This window comes from Gossypium arboreum, chromosome 13, assembly GCF_025698485.1.
Source record: "Gossypium arboreum isolate Shixiya-1 chromosome 13, ASM2569848v2, whole genome shotgun sequence".
NCBI lineage: Eukaryota > Viridiplantae > Streptophyta > Magnoliopsida > Malvales > Malvaceae > Gossypium > Gossypium arboreum.
Window position 1 is genome coordinate 47,879,050 of NC_069082.1, and position 11,319 is coordinate 47,890,368.

At 40.6% G+C, this 11,319-nt stretch overlaps 1 non-coding gene across 1 annotated transcript; it reads left to right on the top strand.

The window, feature by feature from the left end:
• Nucleotides 1-10,680: 10,680 nt before the first annotated feature.
• On the top strand, nucleotides 10,681-10,787 carry LOC128287307 (small nucleolar RNA R71). Its single transcript, XR_008278006.1, has one exon. It is a non-coding gene; the product is annotated as a small nucleolar RNA R71 (small nucleolar RNA).
• The last annotated feature ends 532 nt before the right edge of the window (nucleotides 10,788-11,319 follow it).

Genomic DNA, 11,319 nt, shown 5'->3' on the forward strand with positions numbered 1-11,319 from the left:
GCATATGTGTGTGTGGCATTAGTAGTTAATGGCATTCGGCATTGTTTAACTAAAATTAGAAATGAATCTTAAAAGTTAAATAGGTTGCCCTAGTGGCGAATGTGTTAAAAACTAATGCATGGACAAATGATACGAATGAATTGATTTACGAAATGTGTATGGTTGCCGTATGTATGTGTTAGATTGAGAAGTAAATTTGTTTGATTTAGCTCAAGAGCAAAGGGAACTAGATTGGATAAAGGAAAGGAGAAAGCAAACGAGTAGCCGATTTGGAACCGTTCTACCCCAAACAAGGTAAGTCATTAAGCACGTATTTGATATTGCTTAAATGATTGTAAAATTTATGCAATTGTGTTTAATGGGATGATATATATATATATATAAATGAAAATGTATGTGTATGGAGTGATGACATTTGTTGAATGTAAAAGAAATAGTGAAATGTGTAGAAAGTTTGCTTTCGGCACTAAGTGTCTTGAACAATACGTGTGTACGGTGACGAGATCGGCACTAAGTGTGCGTGTTGGAAATATATGGCACTAAGTGTGCGTGCTGGAAATATAAGGCACTAAGTGTGCATGCTGGAAAAATATGACACTATGTGTGCAAGCTGGAAAAATACGGCCTTTGGGTGTGCGAGCTCGGAGGGTATGGCACTTGTGTGTGCGGGCTTAAATTACGTGGCACTAAGTGTGCGAAATCGAGTAGTAAGCACTGTGTGTGCGTACTCTATATATATGGAGGTGTGTCTCCATTGAATTGAGTATGGACAGTGGATAGGGTAAGTACCTCGAGCTCATGACGAATAGAGAATACGTTCATGCTTGGGGTTGAACTTGATAAGCCTTAAATCTATGTGATGATTGAAATTGTATGGTTGTGCTGGAAAATGAGTTAATGTGTAAAAATGCTTGATTATCTTGTTGTGTAAAATATGAAATGTGGATGTATGATTTGGTACGAGATTGGACCGAAAGGTCCGAGGTATTAAGGTATAGATTCGATATGGATGAGTACCTAGCCTCGTTTGTTGTACATGTTGTAGTAACTTTATCAGTGGATTGATGAATGCTTATGACTTACTGAGTTGTAAACTCACTCGGTGTTTTTCTTGTCACCCATTTTAGGTCTCTCGGACTCGTATTGTTTGCGTGATCGGGACCGTCGCTGAAGTCATCACAACGGCTGAAATCTTGTGGTATTGTTTTTGTTGTTGAAGAACATTTGGCATGTATAGGCTATTATATTTTGTCGAATTGTGGGTTGTAAACTTTAAGCCATGTGAAAATGGCCTATGTGGTCGTCGAGTGGGATGCTAGAACCTATAGCCACGAGTCTTAGAAACTCTATAAGGTGGCCATAATTTGTGTCATGTATGATGGATGATTAAGGCCAAGGAAAGATTCATGAAATTGGCATAGTCTCTGCAGTAACTGTTGCGGACAGCAGCAGTGAGATGAGATTGAAAATCACTAAAAATAGTAGAAGTAGAATTAAATAGTGAGTAAATTATGAAATTGAACCTTGATGAATCTATTTTTATATGGACGAAACGAAACGACCATATGAGCAGTATACTGAGAAATATTAAAGTTCTCGTGAGACAGGGCCAGAACGGTTTCTGGGTCCCCTGTCGCGACTTTGAAAATTTTCCATAAATTATCCAGAAATAATTAGGAGTCATGCCTTATATGTACAGATTCCATTTTGAGTCTAATTTCATTAGAAACAAACGGCACCAGTATTAAATCCCTGTACAGAGAGATATCCAAGTTGTAACGCACGAAGGTCAGAGCAGTCGATCCCGGTAACATGGGTGACTTTAACTAATAAACTGTACCAATTGGCCCAACCAAAAATTCTAAAAATAAATACATGGATGGGTATATGAGTCTAAATTCATGGAAAATTTACAAAACCAGTTTCTGAGTTTTGAAACTCGAGATATGATTTTTAAGGCGACGGTGATGCAGTTTTCCAGCCTGACTGGTAATGTCAAATTGGTTGGTATTTTGAGAGGATTTGGCCGTTAACCCCTCGTGTCCGACACCGGCGTCGGTCACGAGTTAGGGGTGTTACAATTTTATTGGTATCAGAGCTATGGTTTAGTCGGTTCTAGGACTACCATAGAGCGTGTGAGTCTAGCTATACATGCCAAATTGTTAGTGCTTAATAATGTGATGACTTGACGGTTGAAATTTTTGTTTTGATTAGCGATGGAACCGGGATAGAGACCCTTGGCGGATGACGTTGAAAGTGTAGCGGCTGCTCTGCGCAAGGGACACCGCTGTTGAGACTCGGTCATCCGCGAATAATCAAAATGAAGGGCGAAACAAGCCTTCTTCACCATGATGAATGAGTGGGTCGCGCAATATGCCCGAACCAATCCGGTGTCCAACCATTCCCAATTTAAATAATCCACCCCAAGAGCCCGTGATGCCATCGATTCTCGATCCCGTGAGGTGAGTAAACCACCGTGGACTTGATTAGGAAGCGTGGGGCCGAGGAGTTTAAGGCCATAGTTACCGACGATGCCGAAAGGGCCGAAGTTCGCTTGATAACACCATTAGAGTGTTTGATGAACTGTCATGCACACCGATGAATGTCTTAAGTGTGCGATATCTTTGTTGCGAGACTCACCTACTATTGGTGGAGGACCTTGATTTCCATAGTCCCAAAGGAACAAGTTACTTGGGATTTCTTTCAAATGCAATTTCGGAAGAAATATATTAGTCAACGGTTCATCGATCGAAGCGTAAGGAGTTCACGGAACTCAAGCAAGGCCGTATGATCAGATCTCAATCTGAACATGAGTTCGTAAGACTTAGTCGGTATGCTCGGAGTGTGTGACTGATGAGGTTGCTATGTGCAAAAGATTTGAAGAAGGATTGAATGAAGAGTTAAAGTTACTAGTGGGAATTTTGGAGATAAAGGAGTTCGTGACACTAGTCGAACGAGCACGCAAGGCGAAAGAACTTGGGAAGGAGAAGAAGAAGGCTGAACTTGAAGCAAGAGATTACCGTAAAAGATCAACGAGTAAAGCTCCGTTCTCGATCGTAAAGAGGTTCAAGGAGGACACTAGTAAGTCGAGGCGATCGCGGGAATTTCCATTAGAGCCCGACCATTGACGGACTCCCGAACTACATCGATAGCTAGTGTGGGCAATAATCGTCAAGAGAGACTGAATGTCCCCAATGTGGAAGACGACACCTAGGTGAATGTTGGGGTAAGTCTTAACCGCAAGACTGTTATGGATGTGGCTCAAGGACCACTTCATTAGGGATTGCACGAGCTAGATGAGAAGAATAAGATGCAAGGTGCGAGATCTAGTGGGGCGACGCTAGAGGTAGACCCCAGGGTTTCGGGAGGTAGGGGTGGTAATCGGAGGGAGCCACCGATAGGGCTGTTCGATCCGAGACCCGAGCTCTGCTAGAGCATATGCCATCCGCAGCACGAGAGGAGGCATCCTCCCCGACGTTATCACCGGTACTTTTACTCTCTTTGATACTAGTGTGATTGCATTGATTGACCCGGCTCTACTCATTCATATGTATGTGAAACTTTAGCATCCAAGAAGACTCTACTGTTGAGTCTCACGAGTTCGTAATTCAGTGTCAAACCCTTTGGGGCAATACGTACTCGTTGATAAAGTGTGCAAGAGATGCCCCTAATAATTCGAGAATCTGTTTTCCGCCGATCCGATACTTCTACCATTTGATGAATTCGATGTTATTCTTGGTATGGATTGGTGATCAGTACATGATGCAATGGTGGATCGCAAAGGAAAACCATTGTTTTGAGGAGTGCAAATAATGAGGTAGTCCGAGTCGAGTCTCTCGATTTAAAAGGAGTGCCGCGATAATATCTTCTATGACCGCTCGGAGATATGTGAAAAAGGGGTGTGAAACATACCTTGCGTATGTGTTGGGAAGTAAAGAGACGGAAAGGAAACTCGAATAGGTACAAGTAGTTTGTGAGTATTCAGATGTTTTTCCTGAGGAGTTACCGGGATTGCCACCGGTTCGAGAAGTGGAATTCGGCATCGAAGTTGTACCGGGTACTACGCCGATTTCAATAGCCCCGTATCGTATGGCATTAACGGAATTAAAGGAATTGAATGTTCAATTGCAAGAATTGACGGATAGAGGTTTCGCTCGACCGAATTTTTCTCCGTGGGGCACACCAGTATTGTTTGTGAGAAAGAAGGACGGAAGCATGAGGTTGTGCATCGACTACCGTCAACTCAATAAAGTGACGATAAAGAATAAATATCCGTTGCCACGAATTGACGATTTGTTTGATCAATTAAAGGGAGCCTCGGTGTTTTCAAAGATAGATTTGAGGTCGGGATACTATCGGTTGAGGGTCCGAGAATCGGACATACCAAAACCGCTTTTAGAACAAGGTACGGTCACTACGAATTCTTGGTGATGCCGTTTGAGCTCACTAATGCCCTGCGGTGTTTATGGATTTAATGAATAGAATTTTCAGGCCATACTTGGATCGGTTCGTAGTTGTATTTATCGATGACATTTTGGTCTATTCGAAGATGAAACCGAACATCTTGAACACCGAGGCTAGTGTTGCAAATCTTACAAGATAAGCGATTATACGCAAAGTTCAAGAAATGTGAATTTTGGTTGAAAGAGGTTAGCTTTTTGGGGCACGTGGTGTCCGTGACGGTGTCGGGGTGGACTGAACAAAATTTCGACCATAGTCAATTGGAAACCTCCAAGGAATGTTACCGAAGTTAGGAGCTTTTTGGGGCTTGCCGGTTACTACCGACGGTTTGTGAAAGGATTCTCGATGATAGCCACACCCATGACAAAACTGCTTCAGAAAGATGTCAAATTTGAATGGACGGAAAAGTGTCAAAAAAGTTTCGACCAATTGAAAACCCATTTGACGAAAGCTCCAGTTCTAGTATAGCCCGAATCTGGCAAAGAGTTTGTCATCTATAGTGATGCCTCCCTACTTGGGTTAGGTTGCGTATTGATGCAAGAAGGTCGAGTTGTGGCCTATGTGTCGAGACAATTAAAGCCACATGAGAAAAATTATCCAACCCATGATCTCGAATTGGCTGCCATCGTGTTCGCCTTGAAGATATGGCGACATTACTTATTTGGTGAGAAGTGCCATGTGTATTCGGATCACAAAAGTCTCAAATATTTGATGACTCAGAGAGACTTAAATCTGCGACAAAGACGATGGCTCGAGTTGTTAAAAGATTATGAACTCGTCATTGATTATCACCGGAAAGGCTAATATGGTTGCGGATGCCTTAAGTCGGAAATCACTTGTTTGCTTTACGACGATGAATGTACACTTGTCTATTCTACCCGACAATGTGTTAGTAGCGAATTAAAGGCCAAACCATTGTTGGCTCATCAAATTCGGGAAGCTCGAAAGTTGATGAGGAGTTGCTTGCAAAACGGGTGAGTATGTTCGAACAAGGGATCGAGTTTCAAATCGATGATGACGATTGTTTGAGGTTCGAAGTCGTCTGTGTGTTCCAAAGAATTGAACTTATTTCGATAATTCTAAATGAAGCCCATTGTAGTCGAATGTCAATCCACCCGGTAGTACTAAAATGTACAATGACCAAACGCCAATTTTGGTGGCCCGGTATGAAACGAGACATTTCAATTTGTTTCAAGGTGTCGATATGTCAACAAGTGAAAGCGGAACATCAAGTGCCATCGGGATTACTTCAACTGATCATGATACCCGAATGGAAATGGGATCGAGTAACAATGGACTTTGTGTCTGGGTTACCATTGACTCAAAATAAGAAAGACTCGGTTTGGGTCATTGTTGATAGACTGACCAAGTCTGCTCATTTTATCCCTGTCCGCACGGATTTTTCGCTCGATAAGTTGGCAGAATTATACGTCTCCCAAATTGTTCGATTGCATGGGGTACCTATTTCTATCGTGTCGGATAGAGACCCAAGATTTACGTCGCGGTTTTGGAAGAAATTGCAAGAGGCTTTGGGTACCAAACTGCATTTTAGCACTGCTTTTCACCCCCAAACCGATGGTCAATCCGAACGGATAATTCAAATACTCGAGGATATGTTGAGATGTTGCATCCTTGAGTTTAGTGGTGCATGGGAACGGTATTTACCCTTGGTTGAATTCGCTTACAACAATAGCTTTCAATCAAGTATCAAGATGGCGCCTTACGAGGCTTTTTACGGTCGTAAATGCCGTACCCCATTATTCTGGACTGAACTTAGTGAAGGAAAAATCTTCGGGGTTGATTTGGTTAAGGATGCCGAGCAAAAGTTCGAGTAATTCGTGAAAGTTTGAAGGTCGCCGGATCGCCAAAAGTCGTATGCGGATTTGAAAAGAAAAGATATTGAATATCGGGTTGGAGACAAGGTATTTCTCAAAGTCTCACCACGGAAGAAAGTGCTTAGATTTGGCCGTAAGGGCAAATTGAGCCCGAGTTCATCGGGCCATATGAGGTATCCGAACGAGTCGGTCCATCGCGTATCGTTTGATTTTGCCCCCTGAGCTCGAAAAAATTCACAATGTTTTCATGTCTCGATGCTTCGACGATATAGGTCTGATCCATCGCACGTAATTGCTCCATCTGAGATTGAGATTCAGCCTAATTTGAGCTATGAAGAGGAACCAGTTCGCATTATGATGCGTGAAGTAAAAGAGTTGCGCAATAAGAAAATCCCGTTAGTGAAGGTGTTGTGGCATAAACACGGAATTGAAGAAGCCACTTGGGAACTTGAGGACTCTATGAAAGAGCGATACCCGAGCCTATTTACCGGTAAGATTTTCGGGGACGAAAATTTCTTAAGTGGGGGAGAGTTGTGACAGCCCAAAATTGACCCTAGTCGGAAAGTGGTTTCGGGACCACGAAACCGAGTCTTATAAATAATTAATTGTTATATTCTATGTTTATAATGTTAATAAATGCATGTATGAAAGTTTCATGCATTAATTTGATCATTTCTATGTGAATTTATTAAAATGGACTTATATGAAACATTGTAGAAATGTGATAGGTTAATCTATGAGGACCTATTAAAGCATGTAGTGAAAATAGTGGTTTTGCATGTCAAATACTCCTTTTCTTATGCATAGTGGCCGGCCATGATGGAGCATATATTACAATATGTGGTAAATTTCCATGAAGTGGTTATTATTTTATGTAAAAGAAAGGAAATAATAAAAGAAATAGAAAAGAAAAAAAAAAAAGTGTGTGTGGATGCCTTTCCCCCCATTTGCCGTGAATTGAACAAGAAAAACAAAAAAAAATGCTCATCCTTCCTCAAATTTCTTTCAATTGCCGTGAGTGAGAGAGAGGGGGGGTTTGGAGAAGCTTGGCCATACTTGCAACTAGAGTGAGGTATGTTTGATGTCATTCTTTAAGATTCATGCATGTTTTAGTTGTTAGTTTGAAACCTACCTAGCCCATGGCTTAGATTTCTTTGCTATTTGATGGAGATGAAGTTCGCCATGGAGGTTGTCTTTTTTTGGTTGGTTGTTTAAATGTTGTTGTGATGAAGCATGAAGAGAAGTGAGATGAATGTTTAATAAAAGGAGATTTTTAGATCCTTGAGTTCTTGTTGTTATGTGTATGTGCATGAGTATTCGGCCATGCTATAGAATCTATGTGCAAATGATAAATGCTTGGTACATTCGGCTACATGGGATAATGAAAGTTGTATTAAGTTAAGGTGCATACTTTAATCTAAGTGTTGAGAAGTAATCGGCTAAGATAGCTAAAAGGTGGGTGTTGCCGATTTTTAGATTTAGATTATGAGAGTGGTTATAATGGGCATTAAGATGGTAATCTTAAGAAATGATTAGTAGATGATATAATTGAAGGGTGAAGTGGCTAATAGGGACTTTTAATGAAATTATGTCAAGGCGAATGTATCATGAAATAAATAAAAAATTGCTAAATTGTGCTTGTATGTGTGTTCGCCAAGGAAGTGTGATATGAAGCTTTGATAGGTTTGAAAGATGAATGACCGAATGAGCTATAGGTCATGTATGGGTTAATTTTATGCATATGTGTGTGTGGCATTAGTAGTTAATGGCATTCGGCATTGTTTAACTAAAATTAGAAATGAATCTTAAAAGTTAAATAGGTTGCCCTAGTGGCGAATGTGTTAAAACTAATGCATGGACAAATGATACGAATGAATTGATTTCGAAATGTGTATGGTTGCCGTATGTATGTGTTAGATTGAGAAGTAAATTTGTTTGATTTAGCTCAAGAGCAAAGGGAACTAGATTGGATAAAGGAAAGGAGAAAGCAAACAGTAGCCGATTTGGAACCGTTCTACCCCAAACAAGGTAAGTCATTAAGCACGTATTTGATATTGCTTAAATGATTGTAAAATTTATGCAATTGTGTTTAATGGGATGATATATATATATATAAATGAAAATGTATGTGTATGGAGTGATGACATTTGTTGAATGTAAAAGAAATAGTGAAATGTGTAGAAAGTTTGCTTTTGGCACTAAGTGTGCGGCAATACGTGTGTACGGTGATTGAGATCGGCACTAAGTGTGCGTGCTGGAAATATATGGCACTAAGTGTGCATGCTGGAAATATAAGGCACTAAGTGTGCATGCTGGAAAAATATGACACTATGTGTGCAAGCTGGAAAAATACTGACCTTTGGGTGTGCGAGCTCGGAGGGTATGGCACTGTGTGTGCGGGCTTAAATTACGTGGCACTAAGTGTGCGAAATCGAGTAGTAAGCACTGTGTGTGCGTACTCTATATATATGGAGGTGTGTCTCCATTGAATTGAGTATGGACAGCGGATAGGGTAAGTACCTCGAGCTCATGACGAATAGAGAATACGTTCATGCTTGGGGTTGAACTTGATAAGCCTTAAATCTATGTGATGATTGAAATTATATGGTTGTGCTGGAAAATGAGTTAATGTGTAAAAATGCTTCGATTATCTTGTTGTGTAAAATATGAAATGTGGATGTATGATTTGGTACAAGATTGGACCGAAAGGTCCGAGGTATTAAGGTATAGATTCGATATGGATGAGTACCTAGCCTCGTTTGTTGTACATGTTGTAGTAACTTTATCAGTGGATTGATGAATGCTTATGACTTATTGAGTTGTAAACTCACTCGGTGTTTTTCTTGTCACCCATTTTAGGTCTCTCGGACTCGTATTGTTTGCGTGATCGGGACCGTCGCTGAAGTCATCACAACGGCTGAAATCTTGTGGTATTGTTTTTGTTGTTGAAGAACATTTGGCATGTATAGGCTATTATATTTTGTCGAATTGTGGGTTGTAAACTTTAAGCCATGTGAAAATGGCCTATGTGGTTGTCGAGTGGGATGCTAGAACCTATAGCCACGAGTCTTAGAAACTCTAATTTTGATAAGGTGGCCATAATTTGTGTCATGTATGATGGATGATTAAGGCCAAGGAAAGATTCATGAAATTGGCATAGTCTCTGCAGTAACTGTTGCGGACAGCAGCAGTGAGATGAGATTGAAAAATCACTAAAAATAGTAGAAGTAGAATTAAATAGTGAGTAAATTATGAAATTGAACCTTGATGAATCTATTTTTATATGGACGAAACAAAACGACCATATGAGCAGTATACTGAGAAATATTAAAGTTCTCGTGAGACAGGGCCAGAACGGTTTCTGGGTCCCCTGTCGCAACTTTGAAAATTTTCCATAAATTATCCAGAAAGAATTAGGAGTCATTCCTTACATTTACAGATTCCATTTTGAGTCTAGTTTCATTAGAAACAATTGGCACCAGTATTAAAGCCCTGTACAGAGAGATATCCAAGTTGTAACGCACGAAGGTTAGAGCAGTCGATCCCGGTAACATGGGTGACTTTAACTAATAAACTGTACCAATTGGCCCAACCAAAAATTCTAAAAATAAATCCATGGATGGGTATATGAGTCTAAATTCAGGAAAAATTTACGAAACCAGTTTCTGAGTTTTGAAACTCGAGATATGATTTTTAAGTCGATGGTGACGCAGTTTTCCAGCCTGACTGGTAATGTCAAATTGGTTGGTATTTTGAGAGGATTTGGCCGTTAACCCCTCGTGTCCGACACCGGCGTCGGTCACGAGTTAGGGGTGTTACAGAGATAAACTTTGTTAGCATCTCCTCAAGGTTCGGCTTCTTTTCCTATTGGTAAGGTGGTTATTGAGAACCTGGAGGATGTTGTGGCCTTTGATTCCCCTGACCACCCAATGAGAAGTTGGGATGGTTCCTCCAACCTACATTATATGTGTTACTATATGGGTTATTTTTAGATCTAGAATTATTACCCATATATTGAACTTGTTCCTCCTCAGTGCTAGGGTTGAAGGGTTGATATTTTGTGTATGCTCCTCCTCCATTTGAATCGCACCTCATCACTTGATGTACCTGAGTAGAACCACAGAAACTGTCAAACTTTTTATTTAAGAGTTCTACCTAGTTAGATAGCATAGTAACCGCATCGAGGTTGAAAACACTGGCTGCTTTTGTCGGCTTTGTTCTCATGACTTGCCAATGATAGTTATTCAGTGACATCTCTTCAATAAATTCATAAGCCACTTCAGGTGTTTTGTTATTGATAGTCCCACCAGCAGCTGCGTCAATCATCTGTCTAGTCAAAGGATTCAGGCCATTGTGAAATGTTTGAACCTGCAACCAAAAGGGCAGCCCATGGTGAGGGCATCTTCTCAAGAGGTCCTTGTATCTCTCCCATGCATCATAGAGTGTCTCTAGATCCATCTGCACAAAAGTAGAGATATCATTCCTTAAATTAGCCATTTTAGCCGGCGGAAAATATTTAAGTAAAAATTTTTTGGTCATTTGTTCCCAGGTAGTGATTGACCCTCGTGGTAACGAGTTCAACCACTGTTTTGCTTTGTTCCTCAATGAAAAGGGAAACAACTGAAGGCAGATGGCATCATCAGAAACGCCATTGATTTTAAAAGTGTCACAAAACTCTAGGAAATTCGCCAAATGAGTGTTTGGGTCCTCGTCCTGAAAACCATCAAACTGAACAAACTGTTGGATAATTTGAATTGTATTAGGTTTCAGTTCAAAATTATTTGCAGCAACAACAGGCCTAACTATACTTGACTCAGGTCCTGTTAAAGTAGGTTTAGCATAATCATACATAGTGCATGGAGCAGGATTCTGATTTACTGGGTTAGCAGCAATCGCAGGAGGTAGCGGATTTTCCTGATTTTCAGCCATCTCCTCGGTTGTGGTGTGAATGTCGTCCTCTTGCTCTTCTTCTATGTATCTTAGGCTTTGCCTTATTTCTTTTCCGTTTCTGTGAGCTGTGTGA